At 29.5% G+C, this 16,478-nt stretch overlaps 2 protein-coding genes and 2 long non-coding RNA genes across 6 annotated transcripts in view; 1 reads left to right on the top strand and 3 right to left on the bottom strand.

The window, feature by feature from the left end:
* Positions 1 to 16,478, bottom strand: part of LOC107441742 (sialin) — a 111,175-nt gene that overhangs the window by 15,137 nt on the left and 79,560 nt on the right. The gene's annotated exons all lie outside the window — the stretch shown is intronic.
* LOC139424789 (sialin) overlaps positions 1 to 16,478 on the bottom strand; it is a 102,160-nt gene that overhangs the window by 43,618 nt on the left and 42,064 nt on the right. The window lies entirely within an intron of this gene.
* On the top strand, positions 410 to 3,192 carry LOC147810835 (uncharacterized). Its single transcript, XR_015432980.1, has 3 exons — positions 410 to 621; positions 1,244 to 1,283; positions 2,972 to 3,192. It is a non-coding gene; the product is annotated as an uncharacterized LOC147810835 (long non-coding RNA).
* LOC139426748 (uncharacterized) lies at positions 5,626 to 7,768 on the bottom strand. The gene is made up of 2 exons (XR_011637955.2): positions 7,481 to 7,768; positions 5,626 to 6,083 (listed from the first exon to the last, which is right to left on the bottom strand). It is a non-coding gene; the product is annotated as an uncharacterized LOC139426748 (long non-coding RNA).

Below are 16,478 nucleotides of genomic sequence, written 5' to 3'. Positions count from 1 at the left end.
TCGATAACATGTAATCTATTTCGTTCGTTGTTGTAGAGCTGGGCATCTGAGGCCTAAATGGCCCTTTTCCCATTCATCTTGAAATATCCCATGACGGGAACATACATAGGAAAGATGTGATGTAGGCTCGAAATAGAATCTGAAATGAGGGAAAAATGAAGAAAGGAATCATGTGAGGTGTATCAGGCATGATGGTGGGGCTCCATATCTACATCTTTTGGGTTGGGAGCAAGGAGATACGACTATTTTCTCGTCATTCAACAGTTCCTGGAGTTCTGAATGTTCAGGAATCTAGCTACATTGCTGGGGGCATCTTGAGATTTCCTCGTGAAGGTGCGCTGGTGTCTTTTCGGCCTAGCACCACAGCCCGTAAAGCAGGCCGGGTGGCACGATTCCAAATCCCAATGGTCCTCAGCCTATTGCCAGGGAATATTTGATTTTTCCCCTCATTCTCGGGAAAACGCTATTCTAAGCAATGACGTCAGAATTGATTTGTGCGTGCGCAACATGCCTTGTACTGTCCTGTGACACTGCCCTGCGTCTGCAAGGCTTTTCAACCGTTTTGTTTATTTTCATTTGAAACTGAGAGCGCGAAACGTCGTGGATTAATAATGCTATGAAGTAAGTAATTTATCATTTTCTTTAAACTTCTGTTTGTGATTGCAACTGATAAAATCTTTAAACATTTAAAGAGTATTGAATTTTATTCCTTATTATAAATGTTACTCGTGTCTTGCAATAATACACTATTAAAAGGTTTGAATAATGCTGTAATGTGACGTTTTTCTTTTATGTCCCCAAAACGTTAAGTTTTAAATTGCAATATGTAAATTGTTTTTTTTTGACAACTTAATTTTGCTATTCACATCCATGTGTAAATTGTTAAGTTTATATTATGCTTCAGAAAAGAGATAATTATCAACTACTAACAGGAAGAGAAATTACTGTAGATATGGCACTAGTGTAGGCTACATGAAAAGTTTAAATTGCTTTTATACATTTTATTATCATCATTACTTCTTATATGTATGAGAGTTTCGTATAAAAAACACATTAGTTCAGCAGCTATAAAACCAGTTGTTTTGGTTCAGAACTATGATATCTAAACAGAAGACTGTTTTATTGTTAATATATCAGAATAGAATGTATATTATAACGAAATATATTTATTTAAAAGAGCATTATTATTAATTAGTATGCAATAATAAACATTAAATTTTTATTTTTTTTTTTTGCCTTTCAGATGCAGATGAAGAAGCGATGGTTGGTTTTAGTCATAAGAGGTAATTAAATTATAAGTTTTTTTTATTCATACTTAAAGTAATTATTGCTAATCCCAGAGCTTATAAAATAAAAGAATTTATTATTAAAAATATGTCATTAAGATATTTTATTTACTACGAGTTTTTCATTTAGTTTAAATTAACACTCCTAATAAATTCTTTAAAGTAAAATTTTTATGATATATAATACAATATTTAATAATATATTTCTACCTTTTCCAACCTTACTAATTTATGTTATTTTAACATCTTTGGTACCAAATAATATTTATCACCTCTTAATAATATTGTATTTAATAGTTATCATTGTTTATAATCATTTTTTAATTATTGTGATATTGATTATGATTTCAGTATTACTGGATGTATTGTTATGACTATGATCAAGATATTTATTTTATTCACCTAAGTGTATTAGTGTAGCTTATATCAACCATTTAAAGAAAATATGCCTTTCTTTATCTATTTGTTGGTGAACTTGGCTGCATGGTCTTGGCGATAAATAATTATTTTCAGATATCTGACATTTCATTATTTATACCTCTGATATTTCCATCAGGCATTCCTCGAACAGTTTAATATCTGTTGAATTAAGAAATTTTATCTGTTAAGATTAAATTTCTGATCTTTTTTTTTAAAGATAAGTTTATATTCCTTAATAAATATAAATCAGAAGCTATACACGTTCCTGTAAGAGTATATTATGTAAAAATCTGAATTTTGTAAAAAAAAATATAAATTAATTGAATATCAAAATGATTCTGGAGTGATGATGGAAGATAATTTTGTGGTTAATATTATATTTTATAAAAATATTATTAGTTGCAAAAAGCACTTTGAATTAAATGATAGATATCATGAAAGCATATGAACGAATAAAATGTATTAATGAAATGTGCATGCATATTGTTTGTTCATTATTGAAATAATTTCATTGTCTACTTTCAATTTCTTGATTAAATTTAATAAACATTTATGCATACCCATTTAAAAATCCTAAAATTATGTACTTACAATGTTAGGAAACAAGCAATAAAATTTTTTAATCCCTTTTCATGCAAAAACTATAAAGATTAAAGTATAATTAAGATATAAAGTGATAAGTTTTTTGATAAAAAGATATTGCAACGATTTAATTTATTAATCAACAATCATTTATTATTATCAAAGATTAATATAAACGATCTGTGAATGTTTAATATGTGCTTTTACATTCCAACGATATATGATTTGACGATGCTTTTAGGAATTCCCTTTATTTATTATTTAAAACTGGCTTTGCATTTTCCAAAGAATCATTTCAGTTATTTTATAATGAATTTTTGTCTTAATAAGACAAAAGTGTAAAATATTCTCGCAATAATTTCTTTTATTAATTTCTTTGTGTATACAAGTATACATTTAGAATATTTCTGAACTCTATTTACACCTGAGGAAAATTGTTTTTTTTTTTCTTCTTTTTTCGACACTTTTGTTAATTTTATATATTTTTTATTATAGAAGAAAACTTAGATTTAGCAAACCCTGTTTCTCCCTGACGAATGATTGCCACAACTCCAACTTTTTTACTGTAGTTTTATTTAATACATAATTAGTAAAAGAAAATTAATTAAAATTCAGTTGCTTTTATAATGATAGTATTTTTAAAATGTACTGTAATTTAAGTTTGTGTTTGATTTTTGTTTCAGGTTCTTGGAAAAAGTTTTGTAATATCTGAGATTTCTCAAAAGATGTATCCCCTGTAAATGATGAAGCGTGGTGTTTCCTGCTTAGATGTTTAAGACTTTAATTAGAATTTAGCTATTAAAATCCATACTGTCTCGCAACTTTAAACAGAAAAGATGAAAAATTTACTATGTCAAAGAAAAGAAAATTGTAAACAAAAATAAAAGTTATTAATACTTGAAAATTTTTCCTATTTCATAATTTATATTTCAGTGTCATTATTCAAATTTGTATGTTTTAATTTTAAATATTTATGAACAAGTGTAATATTTCCGTTATTATATGCTTGAAGATTATATTTTTAGTATTTAGCTTCTAGAATTTTGTTTCCTAGTGATGATTTACAAAAACTTGATAATGTGTAAATAAAAACTATGAAGCAAAGGGTACCCTTGGAAATATGAATGAAAATATTGTTCTAATATTTATGTCTGGAGTGCGATCTAAAGTTCAGTGATAATTTTACTTAAATCCCAATTTTTAAACTATTTAAACAAATCAAGAATACTGTTGATCATAAGTAGCATATCCAAGGGTTATTCAGTGAAAACAAAATGTATATTTTTACTTAATGATAAAAAAGAAATGTTGACATCATATTAAGGATAAATTGTCTAAATGTCAAAATCTGAAATTTCAATGGAATCTATCAATGAGCTCTCGAAAAAAAAATTGTGATACATAACTTTTTTTAAGTTTTATTGATATTTCTTACAAAATAAAATAAAAATTTGAATAAGATTTGATGAAAAAATTTTCGAGTAATAACATTTCAAAATCATATGTTGCAATGTTTATTTATTATGGACAGTTACCTATGAAATTTTAGATTTTTAAAAGTTTAATATAGTCTAAGACTTCAATATTTAGTTCAAAATATTTTCAGATTTTAATTAAATAAATTATTACTAAGTATTAACATACTATAATTTTTTTTAGAGAATCACTTTATATAATTTTAAAGATGCAACATCAACATGTATTCAAAAACATTGACAGTAACACTTGACATATTTAAAGCTTGCATTTTCTACTCTGGCCTGACATGAATAAGAAACAAAAGTGGTTTAAAATATAAGTCTTCACATTTTATACTTCAAATCACTTTTGTTTCTTCTCCTTCAGCGCTTGAAATATGTACTGTTTTTTCCTATTTGTATGCTTTTTAATCCTGTAATACTGTATAGCTTGTTCCTAAGGATTATTTTAACCAAATGAATGATACGATTCACATGTATTCATTTTGGAAAATTAACCGAAAGAGCTACATCAATTGACGAAAATGTGAACAATCGATTTAGATTAATTCAAAAAGCCTTAGTAAAATTCTGGTATGTCTACGATTTTTAAAAAAGAAACTATGGGAAACTGAAGTTACGATTCAGTAAGGCAGAATAAAAAAAGTTTGTTCATAAACTTAATCACCTTACATTTCATCGATTATTTCCACTAGATATCGAACATTTCTTAATATTTTTCATCGAGCCATACTCAGATGAGATACACCAATTTTTCTTCGGGACCACTTACAATTGATATAAATCTCCTCAATATCCATAAATAAGATTATTATATAATTAAATATAGTGAAATGTTTGATGAACAATGTTAAACTTGTGCACATTTAATATCTAGACTTAATTTCAATATAGTTAAAGCTTGACAATTTGGATAGTTGGGCTAGGAAAATTGAAATAAAACATATAGAAGGATCATATAAAAGAAACATCTTTTTTTGTTTTGTTAATTTAATGCCAAATTTTCCGTGTTCTATATTACAAATTGGAAAAAAATACACCATTATTAATTTGTCAATAATAATTAAAGAGTCAATGTGCTTCCTGACAATGTTAAGATAGCATTAAAATAAACTAAAACATTAATATCAGTAAGGTTTAATTTTTCGTAGTAAACTTAATCTGTCAAACATAATTTTAAAAAATTCATTATCGCTGAAACATTCTTCCTCCTTGACTAAAAATATACAGATATTATATGCCTTTTAGTAAGCAGAATTCTAGCCATAGTAGAAATATTAAGTGGAAATTTTAAAAAAATTATACAAGATAAAGTAATGAGGCAAACATTTTGCTATATACTGTTAAAATCATATTAAGTGAATTTGGATGCCTCAAAGAAGTATGTCAAAACAAAATCCACCTTATTAGTTTTTAAAACACTTATGTACCAGAAGAAAAAATGTTGCTATATAAAATATGGAGATTTCAAGGCTTTTAAGAAAATAATCCAAATTAAAATCTGATTTTTTTTTTATTATTAAATAAAACTGAATACAATCAAACAGATTCACTTGAACTTGCAATGTATTAGGCGAGTCTCAATGGGGGTCAGAACGAAAACCCCACGCAACAGCGTCGTTGCTGGATGCAACTCAATTCAACAAGTGTTGTTAAATCAGAATACAATGTTTCTACTGTTTGCCTAATGTTTAAATGCTTACAAAACTTTTATAGCAATTTCAAATGAGCATTATTAAAATAGAGTAGTTTTAAAAATAGTGCTGTGTGTTCAATGACTTTGACAGTCAAAGAAATTAGTTAAAGATTACTCTACTATATATGACAATTATTTTAACACTAAATTGTCAAAGACATCAATGAAAGTTTTTTATTATTTAGAAGTTATGATTAAATATAACATTGCACAAAATTTTAATGCATATTGTATGGAAATTATTTTACACAAAAATTTAATTTATCAAGGGCATTTTCATGAATACAAATTTCTTATATATATATAAATAAATAGATTGTTTTAAAAATATACAGGTAACAGAAATTTCAAAACATAAAAAATGAAAATTTCAGTCTAAAGTCCCTAAGTACAATAAACTAAATTTTATTATTGCTGCTCTTTTTTTAAAAAATTAAAACACGTAAAAGACTCGGATGTCTTGATAATAAGCCGTTGGTCTCGAGAGGTTACTCGGAAAATCAGTTTAAACTCTGCTTGATGATCATCACTAGCCTTAATCATTGTCGTAGTTGCACTGGTGATTTCACTCTAGATGATCTTAGTTAGTAGTACAATAGAGAGCTGTCTTCAAAAATGTAGCTGAAAATTAAAAAAAGAAGAAAAGTGAATGTTGACATTGAAGGCACAAAAGTAAAATATAAACCAGTAAAAAAATTTTTTTAAATTTAATAATTTGAATGAATCAGATACGACATGACCATACTGATCCGAACATAGGGGTATCTGATTGACTTATTATTTATTCAAACTTTAAATTATTTACAAGAATACCAATATTGCTTTAATTAAGAAATTTTATGTTTCATTAAATAGTTACTAGCTGTAAGAAAACAATTTAAGATAAATTATGATTTTTAAACAAATTAAATAATATTTTGTTAGAAATAATATTTTTCAAGAAAAGAATATTACTTATCAATCTTTGGAGTCAGAAAAATACTAATACCACAATATCTCTATATTGTGTACCTATTATCTGTAATGAAGTACCATAAGTAATTTGGTTACTCATTTACTGCACTCGCTTGAAATATAAAAGTACCATAATTCTTTCAGGAATTAGAATTAAAATGATTTCGTTCATGAAATCTGTCCCTGGTATCCCTGCACCTCTGTATGCCATTGAAATGGATTGATTTAAAACCTAGTGTTAATAATGATATTTTAAAAACTAAAATACATGTTAACTAATTATTTAATCATTATTACATTATATCTTAAATGTGAAATATTTTGTACCAACAAAAGAAAATATTAAAGTAAATAATCTATGTTCTGGAGATTCTTTGTTTTTTTTTCAACAATTATCCTTTGAAACAAATTTAAAATTATCAATTCCTATTCATTGTAAAAATGAAGGGTGTTTAAAAATTAAGATGTGCATGTTATAAGATGTTACATCATTATAAATGTTTTGTTTATTTACAAACTTCCCCTATAATTTTTTTTCAATTAAGATATTTATTAATAAAAGTTATTAAAAAGATTAAATTATTTATATCATTAACAGAATAGAAGAAAAGTTGGAAAGTCACATTCAATATTTTGTCAAGAAATTACAAAAATAGGTACTTTATTTACGTCGCACTAGAGCTGCATAATGACATGAATTATGCGTATGACTGTTAATGGAAGGATACTTAAAAACATAATTCAAATTCAATAAAACTTTATAAAATAATATAAATAAAAAATTTTATAAAACAATATAATGTTCGTTTTGGAACCAAAATTATAACTTCTAGGAAAATACATATTTTATAATGTTTAATAATTCACCATTCATTATCCTATCTTTTTATTTACATATTGAACTTAAATTCTTTCAGCACAAAATAAATAACATGTTTCAAAGGAAAACACGTTTCTGGGTTAGGTTTTTAAAAGAAAAACATACAAAAATAGAAGAGTTATAACTTCATAGTTGGGGGAGCGATAAAAGAAACTATTGGTACTCTTAAGAAAATAAAACTTACCTAGACATCACACTCTTTATTAAAATAATATGATGATACTTCGACTAACGAAATTAGCTGATAATACTTTTTTGTTGGGTTTCATAAAAATCGCACTGTAATTTCATCAACCACCGGCATATTTCAATTCATATCAGCAGCATTGTTAGATTTTTCAGAAGGGGCACATGCGCATAAACCAATTTTGTTTTTGACGTCATTGCGTAAATCGTTTTCCCGAGAATGAGGGGAAAAATCAAATATTCCCTGGCAATAGGCTGAGGACCATTGGGATTTGGAATCGTGCGGCCGGGTGATCGCCTTGGCAGTTTATGCACCTGGCAGGAAGGGAGAGAGGCTTCATACATTGGTAAGTGAAATGCGCTCCTGCGCATTTCATGCATGCTGGCTCATTTGAACATGATTTTTGAGTGTGTCCAAATTTTTGACATTCGTAACATTGTATGGCGTAACGCCCTCCATGAAATTTCTCTATTTGGACAGGATGAGATAGAAGAAACTTTGTGTTAATAAAGTCCCGATGTTCTGGGGAATCTTGCAGTATCACTAGAAAAAGGGGGAGGGGCTTGTATCCATCACCACACCTCTTTCTCAGTTGCTCAATTTTGATGGGTTGTCGACCATTTTCGTCAATATCTCTCCGAAGATCATCGGTACGGTGGTCTACACTCTACAGTATGTCCCCGCACGAGAAACTTAAGTTTTCTCGGGAGGAAAGTGGGTTTGGCCGGTGGAGATGGCTCCGTCGATTCAGGGTTAGAGTGAGTTGTCTCTGACGTAGTTTCAGGGCAAGTTGTTGAAGGCTCCTGGGTATTGCCGGTGCTATGGCTTTTCTTCCTTTTCTCTTTCAGTCTTTTGGGAGAAGAAGCAGGGATATCAGGCTCCTTTTCTACAATCTTGTCTGCCGGGAGCTCGATTTGAGTATTTTCCAGTTGTGGCTCACAGGAAGTAACTGTTACTGCAGACTCCGTAAGCGTTACTGTTTGTACTGTCTTTACAGTTTCAATGGACATGGTCGTTTCCACGGGTTCCACAGGACAAAGTTCTTTCCTTTTCTTCCTTAAGGCGATAAGTTTATATTCCTCCATATATGGTGGTTTGCAATTTTCCTGCTGCCATTTGAGTTTCTTTTCTGATTGTTCAATCATAATATCAATTATATCATTTTCAGAAAATGGATCAAAGAAATTGTCGAAAAACTCACTGCGTTCCTTTTCTGTCTTAAGTAGGTTGAATTTCTCGTTGAGATCGAGAGAACGCTGCACGGGTCTTTCAGTCCGCCGCTTCCCTCCACCTGCACATCGCTGGAAGGACATAGTCACAGAGCTCGATCACAACGTCTTGAATGGTCACAACGTCTTGAATGCGATAACGTGAATGAACCAGGTTGAGCTCGCAATGTAATCTATTTATCATAGGTGAAGGCCCTTATATAGCAAGACGGAAGAGAGAAAAACCTGGTACGTAAAACATTTCATTCCAGCATTTTTTCGAAAAAAATGAAATATCTGTAACTATCAAGATTTCTTTTATAATTCTGGCATATATATAAAACTGCTTCTTTTCCAAGATAAAGTAGATGTTGTTGCAAAATTTAAAAAAGGAATGAGTAAACTCCGCCCTAAAACTAGCTATAACTGAAATAGTTTTACTACCAGCCTTTCCTCTTTTCTGTCTCGCTTTCACCCCTGCTATACCTAAAATGGTTTTACTACCAGCCTTTCTTTTTTTCCGTCTCACTTTCACCCCTGCTATTTATGTTCAGTACTTGGTGACATACATCTAGCCTCTGTTGTCGCCAATAGTTCAATTTTAAAATATTTTTTTTAAAGAAATTTTCTGATATTTTCATATGAAGGATAGTATAAAGTTTGAGAATAAAAAATTTGTGATTAAGAAAGTTGTTAATAATAATAATTATTATTAATATTTGACAACAGGAAGGTTCGCTATTAGTGTTAAATTAAAAGTTTTCGAGATTGAAATGCCGTTTAGACGAATAAAAATAAGAATATTTTGGTTTAAAATTGCATATGACAGTTAAATACAGTAGTTTTTCAATTTCCGATAACGTATATGAGCCTGTGTATTTGTTTCTGGAAAGAGTTTTTTTAATCTATTAATTTAAACTGTAAGTATAGTGAGCTTTAATAAGATATTCATATTATTTTCGACTTCTTTTTAATAAGACATTTTGTAACAATTCTGTTTCTATGAGAGCAAATATTATGAGTAATATTTCTATGTTAGCAAATTTAAAATATTTAAAATTTCTTTTAAAAATATTTCATGACGAAAATGATCTCTTTTTTTCATGTCTTTTACTGTTTTTCTAATTTAAGGATAATGAGAAACTTGAAACAAACAATAATAAGATTATTTACTAGTTTGTCTGATTTTAATAATATACTGCAAATTCTAAAGGTATTTAATATTGGAAATTTTTAGAGAATTATTTCAATATTTTAGGCTCAACGAGGATGCCATTAGAACAGTATAAAGAAAAGGATCGATGTAGTTAAAACTAGGAGTGCATGGGACTCCTTTCAATGTACAGTTGGAGCCCACATTTCTAAAACCTCCAGAGGTAAAATTGAAGTTCAACCTTCTTCAGTAAGTCGTAGAAGAGTTGGAGTTACCAGGGGCAGCAAGAGGATACCCTCTGGGCATCCACCAGTTTGTGAGCAGTACTCAAGAAAAAAAAGAAAAAGAAATCTCTCTGAAAATGTGAGAAAAAATCAAAGTAGTGCTACATTGCATTAGAAAATTTAAATTATCTTTCACTATATATTTCTTAATTATGTTAGTTTTTTAAGATAATTATTTTTTTAATTATGTTATTTTTTTAATTGTGTTATTTTTTTAATTATGTTATTTTTTATTTATGTTATGTATTTAATTACTCAAAACATTTAACTGATACGTATGCATGTTACGTATAAACCTGCACGCAATATTTGTAAATAATAAAATATATTTTTGAAAATGTGCATTATCTTTTAATTGCATTTATTATTCAAATATTGAAAGAGTATCAAGGTATCTGTGACCTTCGTAATAAATGAAGTATTTACTGACTTTTATGCATATTAAGGAATTGAATCAATTTTTCACGAAGTTTAAGATCTCATCCCATTGAAAAAAAAGTAATTTAATAAAGATTTTCTACAATAAATGCTTCTAGTAATAAAACAAACGCGACATAGGTTATTGGAGATTGGAGAAAAATCCCTTAATTTGTACATTTTTTCCTTCTTGAAATTAGTTCACATATTTCTTTTTTCACTAGCGAATTTCCGATAACTTTAAAATTTTAAAAATATCGATTTTTTTCATTTGCAAGAAATTTTTACTTTAAAGCGTGATAACATTTTTGAATACTCTAATTTTGTTTTCTAGTAAATAATATGTCTTTGCTAATTTCTAAAAAAAATTTTCATAAAAAGTTTACATTATTTTTCTATCAAGATTGATTTAACAGAGAATATCACTAAAATAAAACTTGTTATGTTTTCTTACGATAAAAGTTAAATAGAATTAATTCTTCAAAATAGCGTTCCACCGAAACATTGTATTAAAATGTTACGTTATTTTTTGTGATTGGTTCATTAATAAATTATTTTTATTTCGTCACAAACACAATTCTTGTAAAAAAAATTAAATATGCTATATCAAAAAACTAGATCGTTTTAAAAAATATAAATTATTGCGTTTGATAAAATATAAATACAGTGTATTCGTAAAGTGATCCTAACAAAAAAAAGGTTATTTTCTTCCTTAATTCTCCATTAAAAAGAATTAATGAGTTATTTTTAATCATCATGGCCAGTCGAGGAGGAGATAAGAATATTGAATTACACTGTTTAGGCAGGGGTGAAAGCGAGACGGAAAAGAAGAAAGGCTGGTAGTAAAAAAATTTCAATTATAGCTAGTTTTGGGGAGGAGTTTACTTATTATTTTTTTTAATTTTTCAAATCTACTTTATCTTGGACTTACTTTTACTTTATTTAAAAACAACTGGGCACCTGGGCCGCGAAGCGGCCCCTTTCCCATTCATCATGAAATTACAACAATGAGGTAAAAACATTTTGAATATAAGCAGTCGTTGTGGTAGCTCCTTTATCTTGGACTTACTTACTTTATTTACAAAAATTGGGCACCTGGGCCACTTAGCGGCCCCCATCCCATACATCTAGAAATTTACAGAAAATTTATAGTAATAACATTTTGAATTTAGCAGTCGATGTGGTAGCTAATAGAAAAACAAGCACTTTGCTTGAGTAAATATAAAATTTGAATATCTGATTCATCGAATCTAAGTTGATATATATAAATATAAACATAATTTGACATATATATACATAAGTTGACATAAATAAATAATAACATAAATTGATACATATTTCACTAATTAAATTTCTATATTTTAACTAGCACATATTTAATTGTGACATACATTGAAGTTCATTCGAATGCATTGTGGTAACCATAAAAAAAATTAAGCCGTTTGCTTGTGAAATAATAAAACAATGAAATTTAATATGACAAATTGACTTAACACTAGAAATATTGATTGTAGACTTAAATTAAAAATAAAAATAAAACATGATTTGATATGTACAGTAATTGATTTTTGAAAAATGAAAGGCATAATTGATGAATATAGATAAATCATACATTGATACATGATGAAATAACATATTTGGAGAAAATGCAGTGAATATATTTTATCAGAGAAGTATTGCTCATTAAATACAATAGAATTTTCAAAAGAATTTAACATGCAAAGTTGATATATATGTATGCATAAATTGGTTATATTATCAGAAAATAATTCTTAATGTAATTTAATTTAACTTAAGTAAAAGTCTGATGTGAAAAGTTCAGTGAATTTAACTTGAGAGTCTTGAAAATAAAAGTAGAACTCACTGGGATTGAGATGTTTTCCCGATGATCCCCCGCAGAAGACGGAGCACTTCTTCATTTTTGAGCAATTCCTGTAATTCTTTGATTAATGACACTAATCGATGAGCAAGTTTAGGCGTCGAATATGATGTTGTTCGAGGGCTCCTTCTGCTGGGACGGGTCTCGCACCCAGTATAGTTGGCTGTGTGGCTTTTGTAACAATTACAGCATTTTGGAGGTGTAGTTCTGTCTTTGTTGCATTCATGTGACCTGTGGTTTTCAGCATATTTTACACACCTTGCAGGTGCATTGCAGTGGCTTTGTGTATGTCCATAATTTTGGCAGTTGTAACATTGTATAGGTCCTCGACCTCCTCGAAATCGTTCGATTTTGATCGGGATCTGCTGTATGTTGTTGACTTCGAATATTCTTTGGTGATTCGCCGTTGATGTTAGGATTATGAGAAAAAGTGGAAGGAGCCGACAGGCCTCTCCCATTCTTTTCTTAAACTGCACAATTTTAAAGGTTTCAATACTGTTTTTCTGTAATTCTGTATTGATGGCATCTGTATCAAAGTCCACAGGCAGGCCCCGAACCAAAACCTTAATATATCTGGCTTGCAGTGTTATTTCAGGTTTGCTGGGCGGATCCCGTACTTTGTCGGTATCCTCCTTAGGTTTTGTTGTCGGCAAGATAGTGACGTCATCTGTTGAATTATGTTGGCTAGAAGAAGGACAGCTGTTTGCAGATATGAGTGTAGAATTATCTTCAATTGTTTTGATTGCATTTTGCTTTTTCTTCTTCTTTTTTCTTTTCTTTGCAGGTGGTTCTGTGCTATTGTTAATATTGATGTCCGTGTCTGTTTCTGTATTCGGTGTTGTATTCAGGTTTTCATCTTTATTTTCCATGGTTATGTCTTCAGTGCTTGGATTAATTTCAGTCATTATTGATTCGAGTTGAATGGAGTTTTTATTCATCTCCTTGTTTTCTTCCGCTTGAAAGTTTTTCCTCTTCCACCTGACGTGATAAGCTACATTTGTCAGTTTTAGGAAGTAGGAGTATTCATAGTCTCCAGAGTAACTTGATCTTATTTGAATGAGCAGTTTGCTAAGTAATTTATCTAAACCAATCAGCTCCTCTGTATCAAACTGAGTGTAAAACTCTACGAGATCGTCAATATGTTCGTGTTCAACTGGTGGAAAGTATTTTTTTGATATCCCACAGGTAGCAATGATTTCTTCTAATGACGTGGATTCTTTGCACAGGGTTCATGCTCTACTATAAAAATAAAATTCAAGTACTTTTCAAGACTTATTATGAAATTCTCAAGGACTTAAATTTTAGTTAAAGACAGACTAAAATTTAACATTTTAAACTAAAATGTTTTGACGATAAATGTTAGTCGATAATAGCAGTACTGAAAAATAAGACTTCCATTGCTCTCTCTTAATTTCGGAAAGTGATCTAAGTATATATAAAAAAAACAAGGGTGATCGGCATCAAGTCGAGAATAAAATTCATGATGCATAAAAATGTCAGGTTTGAATTTTGCATTAAGGCTTATTTTAAGCTAGGTATACAAAGTCTGAATAAGCAAAGATTCGGGCAGAAGACGGGGTAGGGGGGAATGTTCTATATAATACTGTGATATCAATTAGATATTTAAAAACAACTCTGCCGGGAGACTTTTATTTAATATTTAAAGTGGCAGAAGCATTTAGACAGTGAAATTTAAATTGTTCTTAAATATAATTTTGAAATTTCAACCCCTTTTCTATTTAAGAAAATTAATCAATTATTGGATGTTGCGGCTTGATTATCATTTTAAATTTATTACCAGTCAACCATTTTAAATTGAAACAGTTGCCAACTTTCACCTCAATACCTTCTGATAGATTCTTAGTAACAATTTTGGTCACTGACTTTTTTAATTAACCACTCATACTTGAATTAACTTTTTTTCAGTAGCATCGATCATACGCACTTGACATGGTCACGTGAATATGAATTGCAACGAGTAGTTTTCAAATCGAGTATAAATACGAAAATCGATGTTTGATATCGAAAAATGCGTGAATACGAATAGCAACATTGGATTTTAAACTCGCGGAAAAACTAATTGCGCTAAAGAAACGCTTAAGTACAAATTGCGATATTAGATTTTTAAATTGCTTTAATGGGAATTGCGATTTTTGAATCACGTGAAAACGAATTGCAACACCAGGCATTAAAGTGGACAAAAATAAAAAAAGCTGAACTTTTACAATGCAGGTCACTAGGAGGAGGGGAGGGGGAGTGCTCTATATGATACTGAGATTTATAAAAGCAACTTTTAACTATGCTGGGAGATTTTTATTCAATATTAAAAGTGGCAGAAGCATTTAGACAGTTAACTTTAAATTTTTCTTAAATATAGTTTTAAAATTTTGACCACTAATATATTAAAAAAAATTAAGCAATTATAGGAAGGCGCGACTATTAAATTACTTACTAATGAAAAATGTATCACATCTTTACAGTAACTAATTCAAGAGAAAGCTTACTTCTACTTCTTTCAAGAATCGCGATATTGGGTTTTAAAATCGTGTGAATGTGAATCTTGATATTGGATTATAAAATCGCATGAATATGAATCGCGATTTTGGATTTCAAAATTGCGTGAATATGAATCACGAAATTGGATTTTAAAATCGTGTGAATATGAATCGCGATTTTGGATTTTAAAATCGCGTGAATATGAATCGTGCTGTTGGATTTTAAAATCGCGTGAATATGAATCGCGAATTTGGATTTTAAATTTGCGTGAATGTGAATCATGCTGTTGGATTTTAAAACCGCGTGAATATGAATCGCGATATTGGATTTTGAAATCGCGTGAATATGAATCACGATATTGGATTTTAAAATTGCGTGAATATGAATCACGATATTAGATTTTAAAATCGCGTGAATATGAATCGCGATTTTGGATTTTAAAATCGCGTGAATATTAATCGCGATATTGGATTTTAAAATCGCGTGAATATGAATCTGAATCGCGATTTTGGATTTTAAAAACACGAAAATACAAATCACGATATTAGATTTTAAAATCGCGTGAATACAAATAACGATATTGGATTTTAAAATCGCGTGAATTTGAATCGCGTTTTTGGATTTTAAAATAGCGTGAATATGAATCGCGATTTTGGATTTATAAAATCCCGTGATTACGAATCACGCTGTTGGATTTTAAAGACACGAAAATACAAATTGCGATATTTAATTTTTAAATCGCGTAAATAAGAGTCACGATGCATAATTTTTAGATCAAGTGAATACGAATCACAGTGAGTAATTTTTAAATAGCGTGCGTATAAATACGAAAAACGATATCTGACATTACAACTGCGTGATAACGAATCGCAAAATTGGATTTAAAAATGCGTGAATATGAATCGAGACGTTGGATTTTAAACTCACGAGAATACAAATCGCGATATTGGGTTTTAAAAACGCTTAAATACAAATCGCGATATTGGATTTTGAAATTGAGTGAATAGGAATTGCTAGTACGATTTTTAAATCGCGTTAAAAATTTGCAACACGTAAGTTTTAAATCAGTTACATACAAAAATCGATGATTGATATTAAAATAGTTTGATTAAAAATCGCGATTTTAGCAAAATCCAGTGCAGTTCCTAATATTTAAAATTCCAAAAATCAGCCAAACAAAAAAAAAATCAAATATCGGCGCTCGTAACGAAACGCTTAGACTCCTTTCCACTCTATAGCAGAAGTCGCGGTAATCCGACTATCGGTCGGGCGGCTTGGGTTTCTCCAATAGGACTTCACAAAAATTTTAGTTTTTGGAACATGGTCGGAAATTTTCAAAATTGGGGGAAAAAAGCGGATTTCCGCTTTTTCGTGGAAGTCTTTCATCCCTGCAACACATAATTTTTAAATAAGTCTAATACGAAGATCGATGATTGATATTAAAATCGCCTGAATAAGAATCGAGATTTTGTCAGAATCTGGCGCAGTTCCCAATATTTAAAATTCCTAAAATCAGCCAAAGATACATAATATCCTAAAATCAAACAGTACGTGTCAT

The sequence above is a fragment of the Parasteatoda tepidariorum genome, chromosome 4 (genome assembly GCF_982258835.1).
Source record: "Parasteatoda tepidariorum strain Cologne lab strain chromosome 4, Ptep-v5.0, whole genome shotgun sequence".
In the NCBI taxonomy this organism is placed as follows: domain Eukaryota; kingdom Metazoa; phylum Arthropoda; class Arachnida; order Araneae; family Theridiidae; genus Parasteatoda; species Parasteatoda tepidariorum.
Note: the sequence above shows the minus strand (reverse complement) of the source record. Positions and strands in the feature narration are given on the sequence as shown.